The sequence below is a fragment of the Penaeus chinensis genome, chromosome 36 (genome assembly GCF_019202785.1).
Source record: "Penaeus chinensis breed Huanghai No. 1 chromosome 36, ASM1920278v2, whole genome shotgun sequence".
NCBI lineage: Eukaryota > Metazoa > Arthropoda > Malacostraca > Decapoda > Penaeidae > Penaeus > Penaeus chinensis.
The window spans coordinates 24,012,352-24,021,480 of record NC_061854.1 but is presented as its reverse complement, the minus strand read 5'-3'; positions in this window follow the sequence as shown (position 1 = coordinate 24,021,480).

Here is a 9,129-nt window from a genome sequence, read left to right as displayed (position 1 = left end):
ATCCTTCTTCCTCCTCCTCACTGCCCTCCCTCGTCCCTTCCCCTCCCTCCCTACCTTCTTCCATCCCACCTCCCTCTCTGTCTCTCTCTCTCTCTCTTTCTCCCTCCCTCCCTCCCTCCTCGCCCTCTCTCCTCTCCTCCCCCCTCCCTCCCCACCTCCTTCTGGACTGATGTCATGACATGAGTATTGATGTGATGTGAAGCTTTCATGGCACGGCGGCCGCGCTGGGTCGCTCTGGGAGCCAGTTGGCGGAAGGATCCTTGGCCAACCTGTGAATCCGATATTCCTTGTCCCGGAGCACTCAAAAGGCATGGTTGTGTAAGGCGTGAAGGTCTTGCTTCGTGAGAAATGCGCACGTATTTTGTTATTTCATTTGAATGGTCGGGTTTGCGTGCCTTCTGTTCATTTTCTAGTATCCTCCCCTTTCAGCACTCAGGCCATTTTTTTTTTCTTATAGTCTGAGATATAACACTGTGTGCGTATGGATATATATGTATGTATGTGCAGTGTTTGTGTCTGTGTGTGTGTACCCGCGTGTGTGCGTCTATGAATATGAATATGTATTTATATATATAATAACAGAAGTAATTATTATCATCTTTATCATATTTTAAATGTAGGCTATTAAATAAATAGTGTCAATAAAAAGAAAGAAAGAAAGAAAGAAAAAGAAACAACAAATATCTTACATATTTCACTTATTTCTTTCTCTCTCACCTTTCCTCCCTCACGTCTTCTCTGCTTTCTCTTCCTCACTTCCTCTTTTCTCCCTCCCTTCCTTCCTCTCTCCTTCACTACTCCTCTCCTCTCTCTTTCTTCCTCTTCTCCTCCCCTCTCTCTCATCATCTCTCTTTCTCTCCTTATCCTACTTCCATTCGATGAATAATAAAAAGGTTCCTAAAGACTACGCATGACACATTACAAAATCCGAAAGTGTTTTACAATATAACATTTCCAATTCTGCAATGTGCAATTAACGGTGCAATCAGTGTTACATTCGAATGTCAAAACTGGCTGCAAATATCGTGTTCTTTTCAGTCTTGATTTTATTTCCAAATTTTTTTTTCGTTTTTTCTGCAACATTTAGCTTCTCTCCTGAACCGCAGCAACAACAGAGAGGCATTCTATCAGAGAAAAGGTTTTTTACGATTGGAGTCAATAAATACCTGTTTTTCGCAACTTATATTTATGACAGGGTTCCTTAGGGTTGCATCTGTATTTAGTGAAAATAATTAATTGGCCCTTATGTAGCAAGGTTGCGAAAGCAGGAATAGCAGCCGTACATGTCACATTTTATTGAGATGAATATTATCAACGTGGAGGCGCGTATATCCTGGCAAGTAAGAATTTGTGGACCTTCCTGGCGAATTAGCGCCAAATAAGCGAGCAGTCAATCTTGCCCGTATATCCGCAGCTGATGCTGCTTCGTCCAGCGGATTGCCTTTCCTTAGCTTGCAGGAAGTGTCAACTGGATTCGGAAAGTGCCGGTCTAATCACTAGAAAAGCCCCATTCCGGAAACCAATTTTGATTGTTTTGTAACTTGTAGCCAATTAATAGCAGTTATGCGTTTACATTACTTTTGCTTTTGTTATTTTTGATTTAAGATTAATATAACCAAAGATAGGGGTAACATTGTTCTTATTTACTAAGTTTTTGTCTCTGTTACGTATATCAATTTGATATCATTAGTACTTTATGAATGAATAGTTTATGAATAAGTACTGTGCTTAGTAACGAGTATTTTTGTATGATCTATGATCTCCATTTTATTTTCTAAGGGTTTTATAATTAATCTCAATTTACATTTTTTGAACTAGTTCTGACAAACTATTCGTTCATTCGATTTTTATTTTCCTTCTTTAATGAAAATGTTCTGTTTTATTTATTTTACCCTACTCATTTAAATTATTCTCTCATTCATACCTTGAACGAATAGATGTGTGAGCGCTATTTACTTGCGCAAGTATGAACAAACGCACGCAAATATACATGCACATGCGCGCACACGTGAACACACACACACGCACACACCCACACCCACACACACACACACACACACACACACACACACACACACACACACACACACACACACACAAACAATCAAACATGAATAGACGGAAACACCTCTCCACACACGAAACACAAACAATCAAACAAAGAAACGGGAATTAATTCTCGTTCTAGTCCAGCGCTGAGTTTTCACTGACGTCTGATTTCGCTCTCAGTCAGTGCGTTCGATTCATGGTACACGCAAAACGGCTTCGGAAACAAGTCTGATTTATTAATAATTTCTAGGATGTGCCAATTTTGGTTCTTGGTCCATGAAACAGGATTGCAGAGACATTTCTTAGCAGAAAATGACAAAATATAAATACGGTGTACATCGATATGCATTAGAATACATTACACAAAAAAGTACACAGAAATATATACTATTTAAATATATAATTTCTGCTAAGAAGTACATTTCTCCTAATTTCAGTTTGTTATACACAAGAGAAAATACTACATATACTGGGATAAGTTAATGGTAATAACTTCTGCATATGAGTAAAATTTTGAATAACAACCTAAAAAGACCATAAGATAAATATTTTTAACAGTTTACTTCTGGTGCAACAAGATCAATAAAAAACTTTACATAAGTGTCAGAGATGAAAATACGCTGGGCATAGTGTTATACAATTTTACACACACACACGCACACACACACACACGCACACACACACACACACACACACACACACACACACACACACACACACACACACACACAAACACACATGCACACACTATGAGGCTTATGCCACCCACCTCTGCCTAGAATCCAGCGTTCATGTGCTACCTGCACAACAACTGATAAACAGGCCTGCGGCCTCACATGACTAGCACCACCCTCTCTCTACTACTGCCATACATATAACACTATTATCCTATTATTATATCTTAAGACAATAACACTAGCTTTTACATACCAAGCCATTTGTCCAACACAACAGCGATATCCGCATGACTTCCGCCTTATGACATCGCATCCACTTCCTAATACATCGCAACCCTTGTTAATTTCCTAGTTGACCTGTATAAAAGAGTCCTGCCACCGGAGCCGCCTTGAAAGGATGTTGCTCTCCTCCCTCACAGCGGTGAATCAGCCTTTAGGTGGTTGTCTCAGAGGGATTAGAGGAACCACCTGGAAAAGGTGTACGACGGGGCGCAACGGTGGTTCTTGGCCAGAAAATATCTAGGGCTCTCAGGACCTCTTGATCTCAAGGTTTTTGCTTGGGTGGTTTAAAGAGACGCATTGGACTTCCCCCACAGCAAACTTGGCCTTGGCTCTTGCGTGATACCCTGGCTGTCTCGCGCTCACCCTTCGTTGCTGCCGCGATTCTAATTGCTTGCAATTAGCTTCGTGCCCTATAGCCAATTCTATTCTATATGTATTTTTCGGCATTAGGATAACTCTCTGCGCACCCTCTGGTGAACTGGACCCCCTCTTCGGGCTCGGGAAGGGGGCAGACCTTTACCTCCCGCAGGGAGGGTGTGTCTGGGGGGGCCTTAGTGTGCCTGCCTTACGGTATACAGAGAGTTGCCATTCTATTGCTAGTGACTGGTATGGCAGACCATCTGACTGACTGCCACACAGGAACGAATAGACAGGTAGGAGCCACTCCCTTTCTGGGGCTCTCAGCCACCTCACCCTCGTTCTGTCTAATTAGCACCTGCTAGACTGAAAATCGTTTTCCCGTCCTGCCACAGGAACCGCCTCGAAAGGTAGTTCCTCTTCTTCCTCACTGTGGTGAATCAGCTTACTTCTGGTGCAACAAGATCAATAAAAAACATTACATAAGTGTCAGAGATGAAAATACGTTGGGCACTTGATAATTCAGATTTTATTTGATAGTGTTATACAATTTTACACACCACACACACACACTAAGCGTTTCAGAAGGATGAAGGAACCTCCTTGAATAGGTGCATGACCTCTCTTCCCTCACTGAGGTGAAACAGCCTTTGGGTGGCTGTTTCAGAGGGAAGAGGGATTCACTTTGAAAAGGTACAGGTCCTCTTCCTCACTGAGGTGAAACAACCTTTGGGTGGTCATTTCAGGTTGTTTCAGAGGGATGAAAGGGACCGCCTGGAAAAGGTGCAAGACCTCCCTTCCCTCACTGAGGTGAAACAGCCTTTGTGTGGCTGCTTCAGAGGAATGAGCAAAAGGGTTCCAGACAATGATGTCCTGTAGGTGGAAGGGCATCCCTTCTGGACTCTCCCCAGGGGTTTACACCTACCTACGTGTTTGCCTGGAGGTTGAACGATGCCGTGAATGAATACGCCCTGCGGCTAGCAACACGCCTCTTTGGTTCTCTATTCCAGCAAGACAGGTGTCCTGATCCTGGCCCGGTCAGGCTAATCGGCTGGTCTCCTTCGGGAGGCTACTCACACTGGTCCGTGAGTGAAGCTTCCCCTTGTTGGACTCCGTGGTTGGTGGGGCCTGAGAGGATGAAGAAACTGTCCACTACATGGAAAAACAAACAAAAAATCCCCCCCAGACAGGGAATAAAGTTGACGACCCATGCAAGGCCCAGACCACGGCCCTGAAGCCATATGTGCCTCCTGGTGTCAAAAGAAAACCCCAGGCATAGGATGACTCTGTCACACCTGCTGCCAAAATCGACAGGCCTCTGAGATCCCCCCATCTCGGTCAGCTTGTGCTGACCGAGATGGGAGCACAAGCTGAACCAGCCGAAACAGCTGCTGCTACCATGACCAAAGCCATAAGCAGAAAGGGCGGACCGAAACGACCGAGGGAAAGTCTGGACCCCCTAGGCGTTTTCCACAGTTCAAGGTTCCCTCTAAACCTGAAGGCTTCGATAATGCCTACCAACTGATCAGAGCATTGGAGATGCAAAAAAATATCCGGTTGTCGATCTGGGTTGCCAGAGATCAGGGCATGATTATTGTGCCCAATGACCAAGCTACCCTGAATTCCCTGCAGGAAACGAAGGAGCTTAAAGATGGGAAAAAAGTGTGCCTCTCACCACTAAATCCCGATGATAGAGAGAGAGTCAAGATGGTGCTACTTGGCTTCTCAGTTTTCTATGATGTGGAAATGATCACATCACACCCTCAGGTCGTGGAGGCTTCTCGAATGTTGAAAGGGAAGACTCCAATCAGGCAAGTCTTGGTGACACTGAAAGGAACCCCAACCACTACCCTTGATCTGGGTAACTGGGGTACCTACAACTTAAGAACGTATGTGCCTGGGCCACTTCGGTGCTTTAGGTGCCAAAAATACGGTCACCACTAGGCTAGCTGCACAGCCAAGCCTAAATGTGGTGTCTATAGCAAGGCACACAACACTGAGGTGTTCCTTAAGGCATACGAAGAAAAACAGAGGGACACAGCAGCCAAACGTCCCAACTGTGCCAAGGGGCATCATGCCAGAAGCCTAGCTTGCTCTGTCAGGAAAGAGGCGGCCCTCAGGCGACAAGAGGTTGTTAAAAAGCGACCAGACTTTGTTCCTACTCCCCCAGGCACCTATGTCTGGGGAAAGAACAAAAGAGAAAAGGCTTCCCGACCTCCTAAGAGGAAGGAATCTGCTCCACAGCTGACACTGGATATCTCCAATAAAAAGGAGTTTCCAGCTATGCAAAAAGTGCCGAAAAAGATCCACAGGAATAAAGGTTCAAAGAGCACTAAAAAAAATAAAAAAAATCAACAAGAGACGATAACTCTCCTGTTGACTGCTGTAGTCACTTCAGGGGTGACATCCTTGGGGAGGTTGTGTGAAGAGGCAGAGAAGGCAGTCACAGTCGCCATGACGGCAATGACCCTGACTGTCGCAGTCCATAAGAGAAGAAAGCGGGAGAGAACCAAACCAGCCCCACCATCACCCCAGGACAAGACTCCCCTCCCCACTCCAACCCAGGCCATGCCCTCACAGGCAGAGCCAAACCAGGCTGAATCTGTGCAGCCAGTTCCAGAATATGCTGACCTTACCCAGGTAAAGCCAACAAAGAAAAAGATAGACACAGACAAAGTCTGAAAGTGAGAAAAGCCAAACTAACAAAAGTCAGAGCTACCAAAGGCTTTCCAGCCCCAGTGGACCCATGGAAAGCCTTACAAACAGCCCAAAAACAGATGAGGATCCCTCAGTCAGTGAGGACTTCACAATGGAGTCGTCAGACTCTGAAACCTCTCAATCCGAATATGATGATGTCTCTGATGTACTAACACCAAGTAACATCATGGCACACAACTTAAGCATACTAAAGTGGAACATCAATGGCTTCTCCTCAAGGAATGCCATCCTCCACGCAATAGTGCGATCAAGGAGCATTGACATTGTCATGCTCCAGGAGACATTAACAGTGGAGACATTAACAGCTGGCAAAAGAGGCTTGATCACCCTGGTCAGAGTAATAATCCCCAGCTATTAGCTGGTGTTTCGATGAGACTGTCACAAGTGACCATTAAGGCACTAAAACTACCCTCATGGATGCTGGCCGAGCCGAAATGCCACAACCAAATCCAAGATGGAAAACAGACAAGGCCAACTGACAGGCGTTTCAGAACGCCTTGGCCCACTGTCTGAGATGCAATGAACCCCCACTAAGTGAAAATGTGGAAGTGCTTGAAGTCAGACTTCAGAGTAACCACAGAGTGAACATGTGCCGAAAACAATTCCGAAGGCAAAGAACCCCTGACAACCTAGGGATGTACCTTTTCAAACATCATGACCCTCAATCAGAGGCAAACAGACTGGTGCACGAGTTATCTACAAGAACAAGCTACAACAGTCTACCTGCTGAACTGAGGGCAAGACAAGAATGCCTACAACGAGACAGACTTGCTCATATCAGAGAAAGGGCAGCTGAACCCGATAATTCAGAGGTTATCTTTTCTCTGAGGGAACTAAGGAAAACCTATAGAAACAGTTCTCGCTCAGCTCCGGGTTCTGATGGGATTTTGTACCCCATCATTTCCCACCTAGGACTAGCAGGTGAGCTTGCACTCTTGCAACTCATCAACAAGTCCTGGGAAACTTCCACTCTACCCCAGTGCTGGAAGAGGGCTACCATAGTTCCCATCCCAAAACCAAAGGAGCTAGAGAAGTACTGACCCATCTCTCTCCTCAGCTGTCTGGCCAAGACGGGTGGTCCATCCTGCCGATGGAGCACCTAATCCCCCACCAACGTCGTGCTGACACACCAGGCCACAACCAGCCTCCGCCACCAAATACATATTTCATAGGTTAGAGTACTGTGTTATTTGGCGGATTTTTTTTTCTTTCAGTTAGGATATCTAGGTGATATTATTCTCTTGGATTATTTCCATACTGCATTTTCCAATTTACTCCCTTACTGTTCATATGCTTCAGTCTGCCCACCATACAGAAAACGGTGTCCTCCTGGGCTCATGACCACCTCAACTCCTCACGGTGGTCATCAATAACACTTACTAACACCCCATGCCGAAACAACCTGACTCACAGTGAACAAGCGCTACACCCTCGACAGCAACACCTCGCATGTACCAACTCACAGCTGACACTGCACCCCCCTCACCCTCACCTGCATAGTCCTTTCCACCCACGTCATCTCTTTACCACAACACACCCTAGTAGACCCCATTGAAACGATTACTAAATTCAATGGAGTGAATTACCACCCTCCCAACTTTTCCTGGAAACCGAAAACCATATGGGCTTCTGAAAACCGACACTTGACCGTACTTCAGCTGAATTCTCCAAGCAGATATCTGACATGTGACTCAAAGACTTGACTTCAGAAATTAAAAGTAGCGCATGGAATGACTTTATGGTTGACTTCGAGCAAAGATTTTCCAGACCTCCGACCACATTGGCCTCCAGCTTTCTGACATTTTTAAACTCAGACCCAACTCATTTGCAAGTGATCTTACTTACTTTTACTCAAAAGTTAGGACTGATGTCAGTGACTACTTTACAGCTCTAGACAAAACACCCAGACTCCAGCCCATTCGTGACAGACTAAAGGAGGCCCACAATCTGTTTACAGCCTATAGTCCAGAGTCTGTCGTTTACTCAACACTCCCTAGGAAACTGGTAGAAAGCGTTAGTCACAATTACACCTTCCCCCCCTGATGAGAAGCGTTTTACACCCACAAATATTGCCCGTGCTTGTGACAGAGTCCTTCAAGTATGCGAGTCAGCTGGTGCTGTAGTAGCACACATGAAGAGAGTATCATTCCACCTGCCCACTCAGCTGATCGTCGACCCACATGCTCCCCTGACCGTTCCTTCTCATGTCCTTCCTATAGTTGGCCCACATGCTCCCTTGCCTGATCACCTGCCAGTCACGTGACTGGCAAGTGACTCTTCTGCTGCGTGGTTACCCTCACCAGACATCTGTTGCCGTTGCCCTTGACCCGGCCACTGTACAACCAACAATCAGCAGCGATCGGCAGACTCTCATTTTTTGATGCCCAGCCAGCACAGTGAGAATCTAAATGTAATCGGTGAGTTAACTCTAATGGTTTCCCTCTCTGGCAACTCATATAATCATTCCTTTGTCGTGGTAAGTTACCCTGCCATCCCTGGTGATATTCTGCTAGGCCATGATTTTATGGTACACACCGGACTTTATCAAATTCCGAAAGACAATGGTGCCATCTATGGTAAGTATACTTTTAAGCTCACCCCAACAACCTGCGCATGGCTACACTCACACTGTCAGTTGCCTGTCATGGTCATACTCGCCTCGCGTGCCTGCTGCCGAGCCAGCCACGCTACATCACAGCCCGCTGCTCACGTTGCTGCCCTGTCCGACGTTGATGTTGTTTCTGATAACCTGAGGATGGATTTCCCTCAGTATACTCTCATGTAACCGCTACTAACAATGTATATGTGGTTGTTTCAATGCCTGAGGATGGTTTTTCCTCAGCACTTGCTACCAAATCCGGGGATTGTGGCGCCTCCACTCCAGTAGTTGTTTTGAAGCCTGACGACGATATTCCACAGCTCATACACCTGATATGCATGTCACATGGACCCCTGTTTCTGACAACCACTTCTATAAAGTCCTCACAACCACTGTCCTCCCACTTTTACGGATTGTACAATACCTGTGAGCATGTCATTTATGGCT